The 25,160-nt window shown below is 44.5% G+C and overlaps 2 non-coding genes across 2 annotated transcripts; both read left to right on the top strand.

Annotated features, from left to right (window-relative positions):
• The first annotated feature begins 9,469 nt into the window (after positions 1-9,469).
• Positions 9,470-9,589, top strand: LOC148165724 (5S ribosomal RNA). Its single transcript, XR_015771227.1, has one exon. It is a non-coding gene; the product is annotated as a 5S ribosomal RNA (ribosomal RNA).
• A 6,591-nt stretch (positions 9,590-16,180) lies between these two features.
• LOC148165723 (5S ribosomal RNA) lies at positions 16,181-16,300 on the top strand. The gene has a single exon (XR_015771226.1). It is a non-coding gene; the product is annotated as a 5S ribosomal RNA (ribosomal RNA).
• Positions 16,301-25,160: the final 8,860 nt, after the last annotated feature.

The raw sequence follows: 25,160 nt of genomic DNA, 5'->3' as shown, positions 1-25,160 counted from the left end.
TCCTGCCACAACAAGTTGGCCTGTCCTAAATGCCCCGAAAGCCATCCGTCCAACAAGTGTCCTTCTGACACAATCACCTGTCTCCTCTGCAAAGGAGACCACCCCGCCTGGTCACAAAAATGCCCTAAAATCAAAGACGCGGTCGTCACCTGCGACACGCCCGTCGCCCCAACCATCATCTTGCTGCCCCCACCTGAGTTCGCAGACCCCGAACCCCAATGCATTTCTGTGCGTCAAACCATCACTTTTGTCACCAAAATGCTCTACGACCTGTTCCCGCATCAACGATCCAAAGTCGCAGAACTCGTCGAGTCTGCGTCAAAAACCGTCCTCCGCACCAAAACCCGCATTAACCATGTGGGTCAGCGGATCTACTTCTCCTTTGAGTAGATTCGCCCCCACGTCTCGTCCCAACACCCGTTGCAATGCCTCCCATTGCGACCTCCCCCGTCTTTCCCGGCGGGGGCCCCCTTCCTAACAGCGTGAATATCGCCACGGTTAACGTCTCCGGAATCAACAGAAAACTCAACGCCATCAAACACTTTATTGAATCAGACTCAATCAAAATCTTGTCTATCACCGAAACTCATTCCGACAACGCGATTAAAGTCAAAAATTTTTCTTGTTACCATAAACCGCCAACTAACCGTTTTCACGGCTCCGCGCTTCTTGTTTCAACGGACTTTCAATCAGTAAAACATCAACTTCCTGACAACATATCCTCTTTAGAACTCGTTGCCGCCGACGTCAAGTTAAATAATCACACTATCACCATTTTTTCGTATTATAATCAGCCTAACAACCGCGTCTCTTCTGAACTTTTTAACTATGCTTCAGATCTTCCATTTTCAATTATAATGGGCGACTTTAACGCCAGACACACTGACTTCGGAGACCACGCAACCAACCTTAACGGCAGACTTCTTTCTCAATTAATTAGCGAATTCCCTTTTTACCGTCTTAAAAACCAAAACCCCACTTTCATTTCTCATCAAGGTTGCTCCATTATTGACCACATTCTTATTTCTGAAAACCTAATTCACTTATTCGACAGCGAAACCTCAATAGGCACCACCGTAACTTCAGACCATTTTCCACTAATTGCTAATTTCTTAACTAATGGCCCTCAGCCGGCGCCGGAAATTACCAAAATCTTCAATTACAAAAACGCAAATTGGGAACTTTTCCGTGAAGAACTTAATACTACCCTTCCACTCATTACCGCAGTAAATTCTCAGGTAGAAATCGACCATCAAGTAGAGTCATTAACTTCAGCCATCACTTCAGCCAAACTTAAAGCCATTAAGATTAAATCCATTCCGAAGGACAAAACCCCTCTACCTGCGCGTATTCTAAGACTAATTAAAGAAAAACGTAAAATCTACCGCGACTTTGTCAGAACCCGCGACCCCTTTCTTAAAACCCTTATCAATAAACTCAGTGCCAAAATCCGCCGCGACATCAATCAATTCAAAGAGGAAACTTGGGTCAAAACCTGCGAATCTTTAGATTACCGTGACGGTAAAGCATTTTGGTCAAAATTCAAAGCAATTTCTGGTCAACTTTCTAAACCTAATCAAAATCTAATCGAAGGCCCCAACGTTTACCACTCTTCCCAAGACAAAGCCGAGTGCTTTGCCAATCTTCTCGAACAAATCCATCAAGTCCCCGACGACCCCCATTTCAATCAACCCTTTTTCGAAAAAGTCTCTGCCAACATTCAAACCATGCGCGATATTCCACTAATCGAACCCCTTCCATATCCCCACAACGACGAGCACTTAACCGACCCAGTAACAGTTCGCGAAGTAAAATCAATCATTTTCAATTTAAAAACTACCAAAGCTCCGGGCCCCGATCAGATTAAACCTATCATTTTGAAAAATTTACCAGACTCTGGCTTTCTTGCATTAACCGCCATTTTTAACAATTGTTTAACTAATCTTTATTTTCCAACCGCGTGGAAACTAGCGAATACGATCATGATTTTAAAACCGGGAAAACCTATTTCAGACCCTAAGTCATATCGCCCTATTTCACTACTTAATATCCTAGGCAAAATCTTTGAACGCGTTTTAACTAACAGACTTAAAATCATTCTCGAAACTCATAACTTGCTTCCGCAACAACAATTCGGCTTTAGATCAGAACGTAGCACTCAAAATCCTTTAGTAGACTTGCAAACCGACATCATCAGACACGCCAACCTTGGAGAGTGCACCGTAGGTGCCTTTTTGGACATCGAAAGAGCATTTGACAAGGTCTGGCACGACGGTCTGGTGCAAAAACTCATCAATCTCGGAATCAATCTTAAATTCACAAAGCTCATCGTCTCCTATCTCACCAACCGATCCTGCAGGATCAAATTCAACGACGCCTTTTCTAACACCTTTACACTAAAGGCCGGAGTCCCACAAGGCTCCGTCCTGTCACCTTTGTTGTACATTATATACTGCAGTGATTTTCCAATTTCAGATTCCCTCCGGACCAAAACGAGGTTGTTTGCTGACGATTCGGCAATCTGGTCTAGCCACCGGAGCGCTGAAAAGGCTTCAGACATCCTCCAGAAAGAACTTCATCGAGTCGAAAAATGGACAAACACCAGGAGAGTGAAAACCAACCCTACCAAATGTCAATCCATCTGCTTCACCTACCCCAAAGCCCAGAAACAACGTCTCAACTTTAAACTCAACACACGGCTAACTATAAACAATCAATCTCTTACTCAAACTAATTCTCTCACTTACTTAGGCATCACTTTCTCTTCTACTTGTACCCTTAACGAGGACCTGAAAAGGACGATGAAGAAAGCACGCAATCGATCAAACCTTTTGTATCGCATTCGCGGCCGGATTCGGGGTTGCAGCTCAGAAACTCTACACCACACGTACAAACTTTTCATACGCCCTATCTTTGAATACAGATCTCTGCTTTACGCCTCGCTCTCTAACCGCATGCTCTTTAAAGTTTCTTCCTTCGAACGCCACACACTTAGACTAATCTTCCGACTTGACCGCGAATTTTCATCTAACGACTTGCATGAACACACTAAAACTACTCCCATTACTGATCGATTCACTAAACTCCGCACTCGCTACATAACACGCACGCTTGCTAGTAACAATAACCCTCTTGCCATTCAAACTTTGCACACATCTTACAAGCTTCCTACTAAAAACCGCATGATCAACGCTATTCCCAAAAAACCTGCTGTCAAGCAGAAACACCTTCCCACAGCACTTCTCTCAGCATCATTCCCTAACCTACCCGCAGCTCTCCAGGAGCTGGTCGAAGACACACCCATCTCGATGAGATGAAGAGGTCCTTTCCTAGGACGAGACCACTTCCCTCCTTCTCTTTCTCTTCCAGGTTTCTCTTTCAGTTTCGAAATCCTCAGATGATCATCAGGTTACCCACGAAGAGTTCCAGGATTCCCATGAAAAGCTCAAGGATACCCACGAAGAGTCCCAGGATTTCCACAGACTCCCAGGACACCCATGAAAAGCTCCAGGAACCCCATGAAAAATCCCAGGAAACCCACGAAGAGTTCACTTTCTTCTTCTGCTTCTCTACCTTTTCAAATTTCCATTTATTAATTCCTAGTTATTTTTCAAATACATTTTGTAGTCATATTTAAGAACCAATTTTATATAAAATAAGTCTTAGTATTGTTCACTAAAATACCAGGTCCGCCGAAAAGGCCAAAAGCCTCACCAGCGGCCAAATAAACTGTAATATCTTAAGTACTCGATGTAAATACCATTACTATACTTAAATAAAATGTATTTTGACTTGACGCGTTCGGCATTTATTTCAAGCCGTACGTTTGTCAGTGCGCTTCGTGTCAGTCGCAGTAGGTGTTTTGCTGTTTATATCGTATAACAACATGTCCGGAAGAGGAAAAGGAGGTAAAGTGAAGGGAAAGGCGAAGTCTCGTTCCAGTCGTGCCGGACTTCAGTTTCCCGTCGGCAGAATTCATCGTCTTCTGCGTAAAGGAAACTACGCCGAAAGAGTGGGTGCAGGTGCTCCCGTTTATTTGGCGGCCGTAATGGAATATCTAGCCGCCGAAGTTCTCGAATTGGCAGGAAACGCCGCCAGAGATAACAAGAAAACCCGTATCATTCCGAGACATCTTCAATTGGCTATAAGGAACGACGAGGAGTTAAACAAGCTCCTTTCCGGCGTTACCATCGCCCAAGGCGGTGTCTTGCCCAACATCCAGGCGGTGTTGTTGCCCAAGAAGACCGAAAAGAAGCCTTAAATTTAATTCTTCGCCGCCGTCATCTCGAACGAAAAACAAAAACTTTTATAAAAACCATCTTCACATCGGCCCTTCTCAGGGCCAAAAATTCAACTCGAACGAATTGATTTTTTCGCCAAAATACAACAACCTATGAGAATCATGTTAAAAAGTCTTTTAGATATTTTAAAGTTAAACCGATCAATTAATTCATTATACGAGCGTAGACTGAACGGAAGATTTTCGATTACATTCAACCAAGAAAGATGATTTTTACGACTTTTCATCGTAATTTTTAGAAAAATTCAATGCCCGACTAAAGCACGAACTCGACAACTCTATCTATAATAATTTATTGATTATCTAATTCAAGAAACATTCCGATTCGTCGTAAATTTCTTCACATTTCGCACATTAATCTGTTAAGAACATACACACACACACCGGTCGCCTATACGTGCTCTCCGTCTCGATAATTTCTTGCAGCAGCAGTCGTCAGCGGTGAGCCGTAATACTACAATCAATCGTTTTATTTGCTATGAGATTTTGTTTCAAGTCACGTCTGAGGAGAGTAACTCTACCCCATATTGGACATAACCTCAAATATACTCTTCGTGGCAAAAACGTTCTTTTAACGATGGTCATTCTAACCTAAAACTGCTGTCAAAATTGTCAAAGTCGCCGCCTGGATCACAAATTAAAATGATCACTCACTCCGTACGATTTTCATTTCGATTTGAAGACAAACACACAATTGAGCAACATATTTAATTCGTTTGATTTATTTTGTGGTTCTGAAAAGAACCGTTTTTTTTTGTTTGTTTGTTTGCTTGCCTGCGGGGGGTTTGTTGTTATTCCTCTGAGGATGCGGATACACGTCATAAAATGATAAAATTAACCGCCGAAACCGTAAAGGGTACGACCTTGACGTTTCAGGGCGTAGACGACGTCCATGGCGGTGACGGTCTTACGTTTTGCGTGTTCGGTGTAAGTTACGGCGTCACGGATGACGTTCTCGAGGAAGACCTTCAACACACCTCTGGTTTCTTCGTAGATGAGACCGGAAATACGTTTCACACCACCACGACGAGCCAATCTTCTGATCGCCGGTTTCGTTATACCTTGGATGTTATCGCGTAGAACTTTGCGATGACGTTTGGCGCCACCTTTTCCCAATCCTTTGCCACCTTTACCACGACCGGTCATCTTGATAAAATTAGGAAATTCTTCGTACAAAACGACGTAGCTTCGACCAAGTTCGTTATGGAACTAACGTCAAAATTTCATTCCGCGGGACTATTTATAAGTTACGGCAGCTCCACCTCGCGTTAAAAACGAATCCACCAATGGCGTCGCCGTATGACTCATCGAGTTTATAAAACGGCCGTTGGCGCGACGAAAATTTTCAGTTGACTTTCGAACGTTCGTACGTACGGTCGGTCGTTCGGTCGAAGCAAGCAAGCAAGCCACTACCTACGTTAATTCTTTTCATTTGATTCATCCGATATCCGAGATGGCGAGAACTAAACAGACGGCTCGTAAATCTACCGGTGGCAAGGCACCTAGAAAACAGTTGGCCACGAAGGCGGCCAGAAAAAGCGCTCCCGCCACCGGAGGTGTCAAGAAACCTCACCGTTACAGGCCCGGTACGGTCGCCCTTCGTGAGATTCGTCGTTATCAAAAGAGCACTGAACTTTTGATCCGCAAGCTGCCTTTCCAACGTCTCGTCCGAGAGATCGCCCAAGATTTCAAGACCGATCTCCGTTTCCAAAGTTCGGCCGTGATGGCACTTCAAGAAGCCAGCGAGGCTTATCTCGTCGGCCTCTTCGAAGACACCAACTTGTGCGCCATCCACGCCAAACGTGTCACCATCATGCCGAAAGACATCCAATTGGCGAGACGCATTCGTGGCGAGAGGGCTTAAATTTCCTCCATCCATCCATCCATCCATCCGATCCGACCATCTAGAATTAACAAATTCTTCATCTTCGAAGGTGTTAAAAGAAGAAAAAAAAAATCGGTTCTTTTCAGAACCACAATTATTTTCCAACGAATTGAAAATTTATCGTTCGCGCATGCAACTTTTTGAGATTGAAAAAAAAAAAAAAAAAAAAAAAAAGTTAGGTTATGTGATTTATTCACAAAATTCGTACTTACATAAAACGATAAACTTTTGCTTTTTTCTTTCACATTAAATTTTCTTTTAACTGAGACTATTTGAAACATTATTATATAATAAAGTTTATCATTCTTTGTAATAACACTGTTTCGACAGTCAAATGAATAGACAAGAAAATCAAATGAAAGTATGTATCTCCTCAACAGAATGTGCATTGTCCAAGCGAATCTTTCGTTCGTTTCTTGAAAATAATTGTGGCCCTGAAAAGGGCCATTTATTTGTATCGATGGTGCCCCTACGTCGATATATACGATCGGAGCACGTTCCCGAAACCACCAGGACGTCGTCGTCGTTGAAAAAATTAAATCATCGTCGTCGACTTTTCACTTCTTTCTCTTGGGTGAAGCGGTTTTTTTCGCTTTGACGGTGACGGCTTTGGCCGTTTTCGGTTTCGGCGCTTTCGGTTTCTTGGTTGGACCGGCCTTGTTGGATTTCTTCGCTTTCGATGGCGTCTTGGGTTTGACGGGCGATCTGGAGGCGGCGCTGGCTTTCTTTTCGGGAGCGGACGCAGCCTTTCTAGCCTTCGATACGGCGACGCTCTTCTTTTCGGCGGCAGTTTTCTTAGACTTGGCCGAAGCGGCGGGGGCGGCCTTCTTACCGGCTTTTGAGGCGGATCCTTTTTCGGCGGACGTCGGCGCTGACGCGACGGAACGTTTAGCAACGCCCGTCTTCTTGGATTTCGCCGATGACGACGCGGTCGCAGCGGCAGATCTCTTTTTCGTGGCGGACGGAGCCTTAGCTGCACCGGTGACGGCAGAAGCCAACTTGAACGAACCGGAAGCTCCTTTTCCTTTGGTTTGGACCAACGAACCGGATGCGACGGCGCCCTTAAGGTACTTCTTGATGAAAGGCGCAAATTTTTCCGCGTCGACTTTGTAGTTGGCCGCGACATATTTCTTGATCGCCTGCAACGAAGAACCGCCGCGTTCCTTCAAGCCTTTGATGGCGTTGGTGACCATCTCCGAAGTGGGCGGATGAGAAGGTTTGCTTCTCGGATTTTTGGGCTTCTTCTCCTTCTTCACCGGTGAGGAGCCGGAAGTGGCACCGGCGACCGTCGAAGCTGCTTGATTTTCTACGTCGGCCATATTTTCGTCTATCGCGCGCGCGTTTTTTTCTTTTTATTATAGGTAGGCTTATTCTTCGGTGAAAGAACGAATGAACTTTACAGAACGAATTGGGCGCCAAAGTCAAAGTGTTGGCGCGTTCGAAAACGCGCGGACCGCGGACTAAACGAGAGCCTTCTCGTCGAGTTAGAAAATTCAGTGGGCCTCGAATACAGCTTTCGCGTGATGGCATCGTTCTCTTTACGCGAAGATCACCGCCTCCGGGTGCGGGAACATGAGCGATTCGGTCGGCGATGGCCTCCTGAATAACCTCAAGTTTTCCCGGACGACCAGCCGACCTCCAAAAGCGAACAAGGACCGATCGAACGTCGACTCGAACAAAGACCCTCCGAAACAAGGAGATGACATCCAAGTTCGACGCCGACGTTACGCGTTTTCCACGAATAACAGGAAAGTTCCGCTTTCGACCAGACAAACTTGGAAGCATCCTCTACAAGTTTCACGAACGAATCGGTCGAAAAGTACGTGCGATCTTTTCGAAAATCGCCTCGCAAAGAGACGCAGCACGGATCGGAGCGACGACCGACGAACCTGCAGAGTGTAGGAAAAAAATTCACAAACGGTCGAAGATGACGTCCGAGAAGGTCGAATTTTTTCAAGAACGAAGATAAAACCTTCGCCTTTCGTAGGAGTTGATTTTTGAAAACGATCTTGACGAACAGGTCGGAAAAAAAACGATGTCAATTTCGGACTCGACCATGAGAAACGAATTTGTACGACGAACGGACTTTTCGAACGACTTTTTTCGCAAAATCGACATTTTTTCCTCAAAAATTACCTCACACGACGAAATCCCATCATCGAAACATCACCGAAAACAGTTTTGACGGCGAAATTCTCGTCAATTTTACGAAAATAAAGGGAAAATCAGACGGACCACCGTCGAACATCCAGCGACGGGAACGGACGAGTTTTTTAATTTTTCTTGCCAATTCATTGCGAAAGAAGCAATTTTTCTCGACGAAACCATTTTATAATCATAAAAAAAACTCCCCAAACACCACAAACCAACAAAAATACGGAAATCTTGCATTGTTTGCATTTTTCAGACACTCTAAATAAAACTACGTCGATGTCGGCGGATTTTCAGTCGGTCGTCGGTCGACAGAAATCCAACGAAATTTTCATTTGTTCTTCTCAAAAACGAAAAACAAACAAATCAACAAAACATTCCCTACTATTAGTCGACATTTCGAGCAGAAACTACGAACGTCGAAAGATTTAAAAAATGAAATATGTAGGTGTGCGTGCGTGCGTACTTACTTGAAACTTTTTTCTTGTTTCATCGTCGCACTGGAACAAATTAAATTTTAATGCAATGTAAACGCGACCACACTTTCGACGAAAACATCTCTATGAATCGAACGACGTCGGAAAAAGAATAAATCGAGAAGAGAACAAATCATGAAACAACACACACCCACCCCGCCCGGCCCGGCCAGAGTGGTGGGAATTTCGATGAATGAACAGACAAAGAAACCAACTCTGTTATCAGTTCTAAGAAAGAAAGCAGGTAGCGGCGGCGGCGAACCTTCGACCGTACTACGGTCAGTTCATGAATTAACCCCGTCCGTTCGGAGTTTATTCATCTCCGGTCCGTGTCGGCGTTTACTTCAAGTGGGTGCTATTTCCATCTAAGCAAGCAAGTGAGTAAGTAAGTTCTCAAATTTTAAATTACGTTAATCGCAAGTGACTCGTTGAGATCGTCAAACGAACAATTTAATTTAACGCCTCATACGAGTTTTTTTTTTTCGTCATTTTGTCGCAAAAAAAAAACTAAAAAACGACTCGCAAAAAAAAATTTTTTTTTTTTCTTCTTTTAAATCTTGTACATTTTCTGACATGTGTACCATCGAAAAATGTCACATCCAAACGATCGAACAATCACAAAAAATCGTCAACGTACCATCTTGGAAAATTTTACCAGGCAACGACCATACCACGTTGAAAACTACCGGTTCTCGTCCGATCACCGAAGTCAAGCAACGTCGGGCGCGGTCAGTACTTGGATGGGTGACCGCTTGGGAACACCGCGTGCCGTTGTCTCTACTCTTTTCTTTTTTTATTAACATTTCTGATGTCAAACTTTTTTTAAATATATTTTTCACTATTTATATTTTCTCTCAGGAACTTATATAGTATGAAGACGAAAATTTTTAATTCGTTCGAGTTGAATTTGTGGTTCTGAAAAGAACCGATTTTTTTTCTTTTTTTTCCAACCAACTTCCAAGCTGCTCGAGGAGGATTTATTTTGAACTGGTGTATTTGGTGACGGCCTTGGTTCCTTCAGAAACGGCGTGCTTCGCCAATTCACCGGGCAAAAGAAGACGCACCGCCGTCTGGATCTCCCTGCTGGTTATGGTCGAACGTTTGTTGTAATGAGCGAGGCGACTGGCTTCAGCAGCTATACGTTCGAAGATGTCGTTCACGAAACTGTTCATGATAGACATAGCCTTGCTGGAGATACCGGTATCGGGATGGACCTGCTTCAACACCTTGTAAATGTAGATGGCGTAACTCTCCTTCCTCCTGCGCTTCTTTTTCTTGTCGCTCTTCGAGATGTTCTTTTGAGCTTTTCCGGCCTTCTTGGCCGCCTTACCGCTGGTCTTGGGTGGCATTCTCTTCTAGTCGTCGAGTTAAAAAAACGTTTAAAAACAGAAAACGAGACAGACACGACGTGCACGTTACGACGAGTATACTCGATCTAAAACGCCGCACACCTAAAATCCCTCTATTTATAACGAGCGAGCGACAAACAGGCGCTCCGCCTTAGTTCGTCGTTCGACCATTGCCCTAACGAGATGGCGCTGTACCGACCATATAAATTTCTAGCCTTCGCCGCGTTCGGTCTGCTGAAAAGGCCAAAAGCCTCACCAGCAGCCAAATAGAATGTATATCTTAAGAACTCGATGTAAAAACCCAAAAACCTAGAAATAAATGTATTTGAAGATTGAAGATTGAAGCCGCGTTCGGCATTTATTTCAAGCCGTACGTTTGTCAGTGCGCTTCGTGTCAGTCGCAGTAGGTGTTTTGCTGTTTATATCGTATAACAACATGTCCGGAAGAGGAAAAGGAGGTAAAGTGAAGGGAAAGGCGAAGTCTCGTTCCAGTCGTGCCGGACTTCAGTTTCCCGTCGGCAGAATTCATCGTCTTCTGCGTAAAGGAAACTACGCCGAAAGAGTGGGTGCAGGTGCTCCCGTTTATTTGGCGGCCGTAATGGAATATCTAGCCGCCGAAGTTCTCGAATTGGCAGGAAACGCCGCCAGAGATAACAAGAAAACCCGTATCATTCCGAGACATCTTCAATTGGCTATAAGGAACGACGAGGAGTTAAACAAGCTCCTTTCCGGCGTTACCATCGCCCAAGGCGGTGTCTTGCCCAACATCCAGGCGGTGTTGTTGCCCAAGAAGACCGAAAAGAAGCCTTAAATTTAATTCTTCGCCGCCGTCATCTCGAACGAAAAACAAAAACTTTTATAAAAACCATCTTCACATCGGCCCTTCTCAGGGCCAAAAATTCAACTCGAACGAATTGATTTTTTCGCCAAAATACAACAACCTATGAGAATCATGTTAAAAAGTCTTTTAGATATTTTAAAGTTAAACCGATCAATTAATTCATTATACGAGCGTAGACTGAACGGAAGATTTTCGATTACATTCAACCAAGAAAGATGATTTTTACGACTTTTCATCGTAATTTTTAGAAAAATTCAATGCCCGACTAAAGCACGAACTCGACAACTCTATCTATAATAATTTATTGATTATCTAATTCAAGAAACATTCCGATTCGTCGTAAATTTCTTCACATTTCGCACATTAATCTGTTAAGAACATACACACACACACCGGTCGCCTATACGTGCTCTCCGTCTCGATAATTTCTTGCAGCAGCAGTCGTCAGCGGTGAGCCGTAATACTACAATCAATCGTTTTATTTGCTATGAGATTTTGTTTCAAGTCACGTCTGAGGAGAGTAACTCTACCCCATATTGGACATAACCTCAAATATACTCTTCGTGGCAAAAACGTTCTTTTAACGATGGTCATTCTAACCTAAAACTGCTGTCAAAATTGTCAAAGTCGCCGCCTGGATCACAAATTAAAATGATCACTCACTCCGTACGATTTTCATTTCGATTTGAAGACAAACACACAATTGAGCAACATATTTAATTCGTTTGATTTATTTTGTGGTTCTGAAAAGAACCGTTTTTTTTTGTTTGTTTGTTTGCTTGCCTGCGGGGGGTTTGTTGTTATTCCTCTGAGGATGCGGATACACGTCATAAAATGATAAAATTAACCGCCGAAACCGTAAAGGGTACGACCTTGACGTTTCAGGGCGTAGACGACGTCCATGGCGGTGACGGTCTTACGTTTTGCGTGTTCGGTGTAAGTTACGGCGTCACGGATGACGTTCTCGAGGAAGACCTTCAACACACCTCTGGTTTCTTCGTAGATGAGACCGGAAATACGTTTCACACCACCACGACGAGCCAATCTTCTGATCGCCGGTTTCGTTATACCTTGGATGTTATCGCGTAGAACTTTGCGATGACGTTTGGCGCCACCTTTTCCCAATCCTTTGCCACCTTTACCACGACCGGTCATCTTGATAAAATTAGGAAATTCTTCGTACAAAACGACGTAGCTTCGACCAAGTTCGTTATGGAACTAACGTCAAAATTTCATTCCGCGGGACTATTTATAAGTTACGGCAGCTCCACCTCGCGTTAAAAACGAATCCACCAATGGCGTCGCCGTATGACTCATCGAGTTTATAAAACGGCCGTTGGCGCGACGAAAATTTTCAGTTGACTTTCGAACGTTCGTACGTACGGTCGGTCGTTCGGTCGAAGCAAGCAAGCAAGCCACTACCTACGTTAATTCTTTTCATTTGATTCATCCGATATCCGAGATGGCGAGAACTAAACAGACGGCTCGTAAATCTACCGGTGGCAAGGCACCTAGAAAACAGTTGGCCACGAAGGCGGCCAGAAAAAGCGCTCCCGCCACCGGAGGTGTCAAGAAACCTCACCGTTACAGGCCCGGTACGGTCGCCCTTCGTGAGATTCGTCGTTATCAAAAGAGCACTGAACTTTTGATCCGCAAGCTGCCTTTCCAACGTCTCGTCCGAGAGATCGCCCAAGATTTCAAGACCGATCTCCGTTTCCAAAGTTCGGCCGTGATGGCACTTCAAGAAGCCAGCGAGGCTTATCTCGTCGGCCTCTTCGAAGACACCAACTTGTGCGCCATCCACGCCAAACGTGTCACCATCATGCCGAAAGACATCCAATTGGCGAGACGCATTCGTGGCGAGAGGGCTTAAATTTCCTCCATCCATCCATCCATCCATCCGATCCGACCATCTAGAATTAACAAATTCTTCATCTTCGAAGGTGTTAAAAGAAGAAAAAAAAAATCGGTTCTTTTCAGAACCACAATTATTTTCCAACGAATTGAAAATTTATCGTTCGCGCATGCAACTTTTTGAGATTGAAAAAAAAAAAAAAAAAAAAAAAAAGTTAGGTTATGTGATTTATTCACAAAATTCGTACTTACATAAAACGATAAACTTTTGCTTTTTTCTTTCACATTAAATTTTCTTTTAACTGAGACTATTTGAAACATTATTATATAATAAAGTTTATCATTCTTTGTAATAACACTGTTTCGACAGTCAAATGAATAGACAAGAAAATCAAATGAAAGTATGTATCTCCTCAACAGAATGTGCATTGTCCAAGCGAATCTTTCGTTCGTTTCTTGAAAATAATTGTGGCCCTGAAAAGGGCCATTTATTTGTATCGATGGTGCCCCTACGTCGATATATACGATCGGAGCACGTTCCCGAAACCACCAGGACGTCGTCGTCGTTGAAAAAATTAAATCATCGTCGTCGACTTTTCACTTCTTTCTCTTGGGTGAAGCGGTTTTTTTCGCTTTGACGGTGACGGCTTTGGCCGTTTTCGGTTTCGGCGCTTTCGGTTTCTTGGTTGGACCGGCCTTGTTGGATTTCTTCGCTTTCGATGGCGTCTTGGGTTTGACGGGCGATCTGGAGGCGGCGCTGGCTTTCTTTTCGGGAGCGGACGCAGCCTTTCTAGCCTTCGATACGGCGACGCTCTTCTTTTCGGCGGCAGTTTTCTTAGACTTGGCCGAAGCGGCGGGGGCGGCCTTCTTACCGGCTTTTGAGGCGGATCCTTTTTCGGCGGACGTCGGCGCTGACGCGACGGAACGTTTAGCAACGCCCGTCTTCTTGGATTTCGCCGATGACGACGCGGTCGCAGCGGCAGATCTCTTTTTCGTGGCGGACGGAGCCTTAGCTGCACCGGTGACGGCAGAAGCCAACTTGAACGAACCGGAAGCTCCTTTTCCTTTGGTTTGGACCAACGAACCGGATGCGACGGCGCCCTTAAGGTACTTCTTGATGAAAGGCGCAAATTTTTCCGCGTCGACTTTGTAGTTGGCCGCGACATATTTCTTGATCGCCTGCAACGAAGAACCGCCGCGTTCCTTCAAGCCTTTGATGGCGTTGGTGACCATCTCCGAAGTGGGCGGATGAGAAGGTTTGCTTCTCGGATTTTTGGGCTTCTTCTCCTTCTTCACCGGTGAGGAGCCGGAAGTGGCACCGGCGACCGTCGAAGCTGCTTGATTTTCTACGTCGGCCATATTTTCGTCTATCGCGCGCGCGTTTTTTTCTTTTTATTATAGGTAGGCTTATTCTTCGGTGAAAGAACGAATGAACTTTACAGAACGAATTGGGCGCCAAAGTCAAAGTGTTGGCGCGTTCGAAAACGCGCGGACCGCGGACTAAACGAGAGCCTTCTCGTCGAGTTAGAAAATTCAGTGGGCCTCGAATACAGCTTTCGCGTGATGGCATCGTTCTCTTTACGCGAAGATCACCGCCTCCGGGTGCGGGAACATGAGCGATTCGGTCGGCGATGGCCTCCTGAATAACCTCAAGTTTTCCCGGACGACCAGCCGACCTCCAAAAGCGAACAAGGACCGATCGAACGTCGACTCGAACAAAGACCCTCCGAAACAAGGAGATGACATCCAAGTTCGACGCCGACGTTACGCGTTTTCCACGAATAACAGGAAAGTTCCGCTTTCGACCAGACAAACTTGGAAGCATCCTCTACAAGTTTCACGAACGAATCGGTCGAAAAGTACGTGCGATCTTTTCGAAAATCGCCTCGCAAAGAGACGCAGCACGGATCGGAGCGACGACCGACGAACCTGCAGAGTGTAGGAAAAAAATTCACAAACGGTCGAAGATGACGTCCGAGAAGGTCGAATTTTTTCAAGAACGAAGATAAAACCTTCGCCTTTCGTAGGAGTTGATTTTTGAAAACGATCTTGACGAACAGGTCGGAAAAAAAACGATGTCAATTTCGGACTCGACCATGAGAAACGAATTTGTACGACGAACGGACTTTTCGAACGACTTTTTTCGCAAAATCGACATTTTTTCCTCAAAAATTACCTCACACGACGAAATCCCATCATCGAAACATCACCGAAAACAGTTTTGACGGCGAAATTCTCGTCAATTTTACGAAAATAAAGGGAAAATCAGACGGACCACCGTCGAACATCCAGCGACGGGAACGGACGAGTTTTTTAATTTTTCTTGCCAATTCATTGCGAAAGAAGCAATTTTTCTCGACGAAACCATTTTATAATCATAAAAAAAACTCCCCAAACACCACAAACCAACAAAAATACGGAAATCTTGCATTGTTTGCATTTTTCAGACACTCTAAATAAAACTACGTCGATGTCGGCGGATTTTCAGTCGGTCGTCGGTCGACAGAAATCCAACGAAATTTTCATTTGTTCTTCTCAAAAACGAAAAACAAACAAATCAACAAAACATTCCCTACTATTAGTCGACATTTCGAGCAGAAACTACGAACGTCGAAAGATTTAAAAAATGAAATATGTAGGTGTGCGTGCGTGCGTACTTACTTGAAACTTTTTTCTTGTTTCATCGTCGCACTGGAACAAATTAAATTTTAATGCAATGTAAACGCGACCACACTTTCGACGAAAACATCTCTATGAATCGAACGACGTCGGAAAAAGAATAAATCGAGAAGAGAACAAATCATGAAACAACACACACCCACCCCGCCCGGCCCGGCCAGAGTGGTGGGAATTTCGATGAATGAACAGACAAAGAAACCAACTCTGTTATCAGTTCTAAGAAAGAAAGCAGGTAGCGGCGGCGGCGAACCTTCGACCGTACTACGGTCAGTTCATGAATTAACCCCGTCCGTTCGGAGTTTATTCATCTCCGGTCCGTGTCGGCGTTTACTTCAAGTGGGTGCTATTTCCATCTAAGCAAGCAAGTGAGTAAGTAAGTTCTCAAATTTTAAATTACGTTAATCGCAAGTGACTCGTTGAGATCGTCAAACGAACAATTTAATTTAACGCCTCATACGAGTTTTTTTTTTTCGTCATTTTGTCGCAAAAAAAAAACTAAAAAACGACTCGCAAAAAAAAATTTTTTTTTTTTCTTCTTTTAAATCTTGTACATTTTCTGACATGTGTACCATCGAAAAATGTCACATCCAAACGATCGAACAATCACAAAAAATCGTCAACGTACCATCTTGGAAAATTTTACCAGGCAACGACCATACCACGTTGAAAACTACCGGTTCTCGTCCGATCACCGAAGTCAAGCAACGTCGGGCGCGGTCAGTACTTGGATGGGTGACCGCTTGGGAACACCGCGTGCCGTTGTCTCTACTCTTTTCTTTTTTTATTAACATTTCTGATGTCAAACTTTTTTTAAATATATTTTTCACTATTTATATTTTCTCTCAGGAACTTATATAGTATGAAGACGAAAATTTTTAATTCGTTCGAGTTGAATTTGTGGTTCTGAAAAGAACCGATTTTTTTTCTTTTTTTTCCAACCAACTTCCAAGCTTGCTCGAGGAGGATTTATTTTGAACTGGTGTATTTGGTGACGGCCTTGGTTCCTTCAGAAACGGCGTGCTTCGCCAATTCACCGGGCAAAAGAAGACGCACCGCCGTCTGGATCTCCCTGCTGGTTATGGTCGAACGTTTGTTGTAATGAGCGAGGCGACTGGCTTCAGCAGCTATACGTTCGAAGATGTCGTTCACGAAACTGTTCATGATAGACATAGCCTTGCTGGAGATACCGGTATCGGGATGGACCTGCTTCAACACCTTGTAAATGTAGATGGCGTAACTCTCCTTCCTCCTGCGCTTCTTTTTCTTGTCGCTCTTCGAGATGTTCTTTTGAGCTTTTCCGGCCTTCTTGGCCGCCTTACCGCTGGTCTTGGGTGGCATTCTCTTCTAGTCGTCGAGTTAAAAAAACGTTTAAAAACAGAAAACGAGACAGACACGACGTGCACGTTACGACGAGTATACTCGATCTAAAACGCCGCACACCTAAAATCCCTCTATTTATAACGAGCGAGCGACAAACAGGCGCTCCGCCTTAGTTCGTCGTTCGACCATTGCCCTAACGAGATGGCGCTGTACCGACCATATAAATTTCTAGCCTTCGCCGCGTTCGGCATTCTTGAAGTGTTCTCTGAGTACGCATCATCGCGCTCCGTCGATGAGTACCCACAACCTTCGTCCTCGCGCCGTGAAAAGTGCAACCTCGAGTTCAAGTGCCAGTGGTGCAAGTGCCAGTGGTGCAAGCTCATCAAACCATCAAACTGCGTCATCCGGTAAGTCTGATTTTACCGGAAACAAGACCCCAACCCCACCCAACTCTCCTCCTCGGGAGAGAGCATTCTCGTTCTCTTCTAATAACTCCATAATAATGACATCCTCCCAAAATGTGTACCCCTTCAGGTACACAATCCGAAACATCCCTCAGGCTTTCTCCACACAAAAAACCTTCTACGGACTCCTCACAACGTCCCTGCTTGTCAAGGACATTTCCAAACTTGTGGTTAACTGGAACCGCACAGCGCTCCTAGTTACCACCAAAGCCCTTCCGGCAAACTTTCAATCCCATCTCTGCACTGCCACCGCCTGCCCGACCATTTCAATCGTGCAAGTGCACCGAAAGCTTTCAGCACAACCAGCCCCCCCAAATGCCCCCAAAATTCCGCAAATGTCAATCGTCATTAAAGACATCCAGGACGACATCGACAACGATGAAGTCTTAAACGCCATCCGTGACCTCCATCTCCAATGCTCTAATGTCTGGCGCATCCGTTCCAGACAGACGGGCAACTTTTGTAATCTTCTCCGTGTCCTAACAACCTCCACCTCCACAGTTGACTTCCTCCTCAAGGAAGGAATCATCCTTTTCGGTAAGCGCTATCAGTGCGAGCCTTCCAAAGCCCCCCAAAAACCCGCTCCTCTTCAGTGTACCAAGTGCTTCCAGCTTGGGCACGCCGCCTCCTCCTGCCACAACAAGTTGGCCTGTCCTAAATGCCCCGAAAGCCATCCGTCCAACAAGTGTCCTTCTGACACAATCACCTGTCTCCTCTGCAAAGGAGACCACCCCGCCTGGTCACAAAAATGCCCTAAAATCAAAGACGCGGTCGTCACCTGCGACACGCCCGTCGCCCCAACCATCATCTTGCTGCCCCCACCTGAGTTCGCAGACCCCGAACCCCAATGCATTTCTGTGCGTCAAACCATCACTTTTGTCACCAAAATGCTCTACGACCTGTTCCCGCATCAACGATCCAAAGTCGCAGAACTCGTCGAGTCTGCGTCAAAAACCGTCCTCCGCACCAAAACCCGCATTAACCATGTGGGTCAGCGGATCTACTTCTCCTTTGAGTAGATTCGCCCCCACGTCTCGTCCCAACACCCGTTGCAATGCCTCCCATTGCGACCTCCCCCGTCTTTCCCGGCGGGGGCCCCCTTCCTAACAGCGTGAATATCGCCACGGTTAACGTCTCCGGAATCAACAGAAAACTCAACGCCATCAAACACTTTATTGAATCAGACTCAATCAAAATCTTGTCTATCACCGAAACTCATTCCGACAACGCGATTAAAGTCAAAAATTTTTCTTGTTACCATAAACCGCCAACTAACCGTTTTCACGGCTCCGCGCTTCTTGTTTCAACGGACTTTCAATCAGTAAAACATCAACTTCCTGACAACATATCCTCTTTAGAACTCGTTGCCGCCGACGTCAAGTTAAATAATCACACTATCACCATTTTTTCGTATTATAATCAGCCTAACAACCGCGTCTCTTCTGAACTTTTTAACTATGCTTCAGATCTTCCATTTTCAATTATAATGGGCGACTTTAACGCCAGACACACTGACTTCGGAGACCACGCAACCAACCTTAACGGCAGACTTCTTTCTCAATTAATTAGCGAATTCCCTTTTTACCGTCTTAAAAACCAAAACCCCACTTTCATTTCTCATCAAGGTTGCTCCATTATTGACCACATTCTTATTTCTGAAAACCTAATTCACTTATTCGACAGCGAAACCTCAATAGGCACCACCGTAACTTCAGACCATTTTCCACTAATTGCTAATTTCTTAACTAATGGCCCTCAGCCGGCGCCGGAAATTACCAAAATCTTCAATTACAAAAACGCAAATTGGGAACTTTTCCGTGAAGAACTTAATACTACCCTTCCACTCATTACCACAGTAAATTCTCAGGTAGAAATCGACCATCAAGTAGAGTCATTAACTTCAGCCATCACTTCAGCCAAACTTAAAGCCATTAAGATTAAATCCATTCCGAAGGACAAAACCCCTCTACCTGCGCGTATTCTAAGACTAATTAAAGAAAAACGTAAAATCTACCGCGACTTTGTCAGAACCCGCGACCCCTTTCTTAAAACCCTTATCAATAAACTCAGTGCCAAAATCCGCCGCGACATCAATCAATTCAAAGAGGAAACTTGGGTCAAAACCTGCGAATCTTTAGATTACCGTGACGGTAAAGCATTTTGGTCAAAATTCAAAGCAATTTCTGGTCAACTTTCTAAACCTAATCAAAATCTAATCGAAGGCCCCAACGTTTACCACTCTTCCCAAGACAAAGCCGAGTGCTTTGCCAATCTTCTCGAACAAATCCATCAAGTCCCCGACGACCCCCATTTCAATCAACCCTTTTTCGAAAAAGTCTCTGCCAACATTCAAACCATGCGCGATATTCCACTAATCGAACCCCTTCCATATCCCCACAACGACGAGCACTTAACCGACCCAGTAACAGTTCGCGAAGTAAAATCAATCATTTTCAATTTAAAAACTACCAAAGCTCCGGGCCCCGATCAGATTAAACCTATCATTTTGAAAAATTTACCAGACTCTGGCTTTCTTGCATTAACCGCCATTTTTAACAATTGTTTAACTAATCTTTATTTTCCAACCGCGTGGAAACTAGCGAATACGATCATGATTTTAAAACCGGGAAAACCTATTTCAGACCCTAAGTCATATCGCCCTATTTCACTACTTAATATCCTAGGCAAAATCTTTGAACGCGTTTTAACTAACAGACTTAAAATCATTCTCGAAACTCATAACTTGCTTCCGCAACAACAATTCGGCTTTAGATCAGAACGTAGCACTCAAAATCCTTTAGTAGACTTGCAAACCGACATCATCAGACACGCCAACCTTGGAGAGTGCACCGTAGGTGCCTTTTTGGACATCGAAAGAGCATTTGACAAGGTCTGGCACGACGGTCTGGTGCAAAAACTCATCAATCTCGGAATCAATCTTAAATTCACAAAGCTCATCGTCTCCTATCTCACCAACCGATCCTGCAGGATCAAATTCAACGACGCCTTTTCTAACACCTTTACACTAAAGGCCGGAGTCCCACAAGGCTCCGTCCTGTCACCTTTGTTGTACATTATATACTGCAGTGATTTTCCAATTTCAGATTCCCTCCGGACCAAAACGAGGTTGTTTGCTGACGATTCGGCAATCTGGTCTAGCCACCGGAGCGCTGAAAAGGCTTCAGACATCCTCCAGAAAGAACTTCATCGAGTCGAAAAATGGACAAACACCTGGAGAGTGAAAACCAACCCTACCAAATGTCAATCCATCTGCTTCACCTACCCCAAAGCCCAGAAACAACGTCTCAACTTTAAACTCAACACACGGCTAACTATAAACAATCAATCTCTTACTCAAACTAATTCTCTCACTTACTTAGGCATCACTTTCTCTTCTACTTGTACCCTTAACGAGGACCTGAAAAGGACGATGAAGAAAGCACGCAATCGATCAAACCTTTTGTATCGCATTCGCGGCCGGATTCGGGGTTGCAGCTCAGAAACTCTACACCACACGTACAAACTTTTCATACGCCCTATCTTTGAATACAGATCTCTGCTTTACGCCTCGCTCTCTAACCGCATGCTCTTTAAAGTTTCTTCCTTCGAACGCCACACACTTAGACTAATCTTCCGACTTGACCGCGAATTTTCATCTAACGACTTGCATGAACACACTAAAACTACTCCCATTACTGATCGATTCACTAAACTCCGCACTCGCTACATAACACGCACGCTTGCTAGTAACAATAACCCTCTTGCCATTCAAACTTTGCACACATCTTACAAGCTTCCTACTAAAAACCGCATGATCAACGCTATTCCCAAAAAACCTGCTGTCAAGCAGAAACACCTTCCCACAGCACTTCTCTCAGCATCATTCCCTAACCTACCCGCAGCTCTCCAGGAGCTGGTCGAAGACACACCCATCTCGATGAGATGAAGAGGTCCTTTCCTAGGACGAGACCACTTCCCTCCTTCTCTTTCTCTTCCAGGTTTCTCTTTCAGTTTCGAAATCCTCAGATGATCATCAGGTTACCCACGAAGAGTTCCAGGGATTCCCATGAAAAGCTCAAGGATACCCACGAAGAGTCCCAGGACTTCCACAGACTCCCAGGACACCCATGAAAAGCTCCAGGAACCCCATGAAAAATCCCAGGAAACCCACGAAGAGTTCACTTTCTTCTTCTGCTTCTCTACCTTTTCAAATTTCCATTTATTAATTCCTAGTTATTTTTCAAATACATTTTGTAGTCATATTTAAGAACCAATTTTATATAAAATAAGTCTTAGTATTGTTCACTAAAATACCAGGTCCGCCGAAAAGGCCAAAAGCCTCACCAGCGGCCAAATAAACTGTAATATCTTAAGTACTCGATGTAAATACCATTACTATACTTAAATAAAATGTATTTTGACTTGACGCGTTCGGCATTTATTTCAAGCCGTACGTTTGTCAGTGCGCTTCGTGTCAGTCGCAGTAGGTGTTTTGCTGTTTATATCGTATAACAACATGTCCGGAAGAGGAAAAGGAGGTAAAGTGAAGGGAAAGGCGAAGTCTCGTTCCAGTCGTGCCGGACTTCAGTTTCCCGTCGGCAGAATTCATCGTCTTCTGCGTAAAGGAAACTACGCCGAAAGAGTGGGTGCAGGTGCTCCCGTTTATTTGGCGGCCGTAATGGAATATCTAGCCGCCGAAGTTCTCGAATTGGCAGGAAACGCCGCCAGAGATAACAAGAAAACCCGTATCATTCCGAGACATCTTCAATTGGCTATAAGGAACGACGAGGAGTTAAACAAGCTCCTTTCCGGCGTTACCATCGCCCAAGGCGGTGTCTTGCCCAACATCCAGGCGGTGTTGTTTGCCCAAGAAGACCGAAAAGAAGCCTTAAATTTAATTCTTCGCCGCCGTCATCTCGAACGAAAAACAAAAACTTTTATAAAAACCATCTTCACATCGGCCCTTCTCAGGGCCAAAAATTCAACTCGAACGAATTGATTTTTTCGCCAAAATACAACAACCTATGAGAATCATGTTAAAAAGTCTTTTAGATATTTTAAAGTTAAACCGATCAATTAATTCATTATACGAGCGTAGACTGAACGGAAGATTTTCGATTACATTCAACCAAGAAAGATGATTTTTACGACTTTTCATCGTAATTTTTAGAAAAATTCAATGCCCGACTAAAGCAACGACGAACTCGACAACTCTATCTATAATAATTTATTGATTATCTAATTCAAGAAACATTCCGATTCGTCGTAAATTTCTTCACATTTCGCACATTAATCTGTTAAGAACATACACACACACACCGGTCGCCTATACGTGCTCTCCGTCTCGATAATTTCTTGCAGCAGCAGTCGTCAGCGGTGAGCCGTAATACTACAATCAATCGTTTTATTTGCTATGAGATTTTGTTTCAAGTCACGTCTGAGGAGAGTAACTCTACCCCATATTGGACATAACCTCAAAATATACTCTTCGTGGCAAAAACGTTCTTTTAACGATGGTCATTCTAACCTAAAACTGCTGTCAAAATTGTCAAAGTCGCCGCCTGGATCACAAATTAAAATGATCACTCACTCCGTACGATTTTCATTTCGATTTGAAGACAAACACACAATTGAGCAACATATTTAATTCGTTTGATTTATTTTGTGGTTCTGAAAAGAACCGTTTTTTTTTTGTTTGTTTGTTTGCTTGCCTGCGGGGGGTTTGTTGTTATTCCTCTGAGGATGCGGATACACGTCATAAAATGATAAAATTAACCGCCGAAACCGTAAAGGGTACGACCTTGACGTTTCAGGGCGTAGACGACGTCCATGGCGGTGACGGTCTTACGTTTTGCGGTGTTCGGTGTAAGTTACGGCGTCACGGATGACGTTCTCGAGGAAGACCTTCAACACACCTCTGGTTTCTTCGTAGATGAGACCGGAAATACGTTTCACACCACCACGACGAGCCAATCTTCTGATCGCCGGTTTCGTTATACCTTGGATGTTATCGCGTAGAACTTTGCGATGACGTTTGGCGCCACCTTTTCCCAATCCTTTGCCACCTTTACCACGACCGGTCATCTTGATAAAATTAGGAAATTCTTCGTACAAAACGACGTAGCTTCGACCAAGTTCGTTATGGAACTAACGTCAAAATTTCATTCCGCGGGACTATTTATAAGTTACGGCAGCTCCACCTCGCGTTAAAAACGAATCACCAATGGCGTCGCCGTATGACTCATCGAGTTTATAAAACGGCCGTTGGCGCGACGAAAATTTTCAGTTGACTTTCGAACGTTCGTACGTACGGTCGGTCGTTCGGTCGAAGCAAGCAAGCAAGCCACTACCTACGTTAATTCTTTTCATTTGATTCATCCGATATCCGAGATGGCGAGAACTAAACAGACGGCTCGTAAATCTACCGGTGGCAAGGCACCTAGAAAACAGTTGGCCACGAAGGCGGCCAGAAAAAGCGCTCCCGCCACCGGAGGTGTCAAGAAACCTCACCGTTACAGGCCCGGTACGGTCGCCCTTCGTGAGATTCGTCGTTATCAAAAGAGCACTGAACTTTTGATCCGCAAGCTGCCTTTCCACGTCTCGTCCGAGAGATCGCCCAAGATTTCAAGACCGATCTCCGTTTCCAAAGTTCGGCCGTGATGGCACTTCAAGAAGCCAGCGAGGCTTATCTCGTCGGCCTCTTCGAAGACACCAACTTGTGCGCCATCCACGCCAAACGTGTCACCATCATGCCGAAAGACATCCAATTGGCGAGACGCATTCGTGGCGAGAGGGCTTAAATTTCCTCCATCCATCCATCCATCCATCCGATCCGACCATCTAGAATTAACAAATTCTTCATCTTCGAAGGTGTTAAAAGAAGAAAAAAAAAATCGGTTCTTTTCAGAACCACAATTATTTTCCAACGAATTGAAAATTTATCGTTCGCGCATGCAACTTTTTGAGATTGAAAAAAAAAAAAAAAAAAAAAAAAAAGTTAGGTTATGTGATTTATTCACAAAATTCGTACTTACATAAAACGATAAACTTTTGCTTTTTTCTTTCACATTAAATTTTCTTTTAACTGAGACTATTTGAAACATTATTATATAATAAAGTTTATCATTCTTTGTAATAACACTGTTTCGACAGTCAAATGAATAGACAAGAAAATCAAATGAAAGTATGTATCTCCTCAACAGAATGTGCATTGTCCAAGCGAATCTTTCGTTCGTTTCTTGAAAATAATTGTGGCCCTGAAAAGGGCCATTTATTTGTATCGATGGTGCCCCTACGTCGATATATACGATCGGAGCACGTTCCCGAAACCACCAGGACGTCGTCGTCGTTGAAAAAATTAAATCATCGTCGTCGACTTTTCACTTCTTTCTCTTGGGTGAAGCGGTTTTTTTCGCTTTGACGGTGACGGCTTTGGCCGTTTTCGGTTTCGGCGCTTTCGGTTTCTTGGTTGGACCGGCCTTGTTGGATTTCTTCGCTTTCGATGGCGTCTTGGGTTTGACGGGCGATCTGGAGGCGGCGCTGGCTTTCTTTTCGGGAGCGGACGCAGCCTTTCTAGCCTTCGATACGGCGACGCTCTTCTTTTCGGCGGCAGTTTTCTTAGACTTGGCCGAAGCGGCGGGGGGCGGCCTTCTTACCGGCTTTTGAGGCGGATCCTTTTTCGGCGGACGTCGGCGCTGACGCGACGGAACGTTTAGCAACGCCCGTCTTCTTGGATTTCGCCGATGACGACGCGGTCGCAGCGGCAGATCTCTTTTTCGTGGCGGACGGAGCCTTAGCTGCACCGGTGACGGCAGAAGCCAACTTGAACGAACCGGAAGCTC

Source organism: Gnatocerus cornutus, unplaced genomic scaffold (genome assembly GCF_029298725.1).
Source record: "Gnatocerus cornutus isolate USDA-ARS CGAHR unplaced genomic scaffold, icGnaCorn1.1 ctg00000233.1, whole genome shotgun sequence".
Classification (NCBI taxonomy): domain Eukaryota; kingdom Metazoa; phylum Arthropoda; class Insecta; order Coleoptera; family Tenebrionidae; genus Gnatocerus; species Gnatocerus cornutus.
The sequence above is the reverse complement of the archived record's forward strand: the minus strand, read 5'-3'. Positions and strand labels throughout refer to the sequence as shown.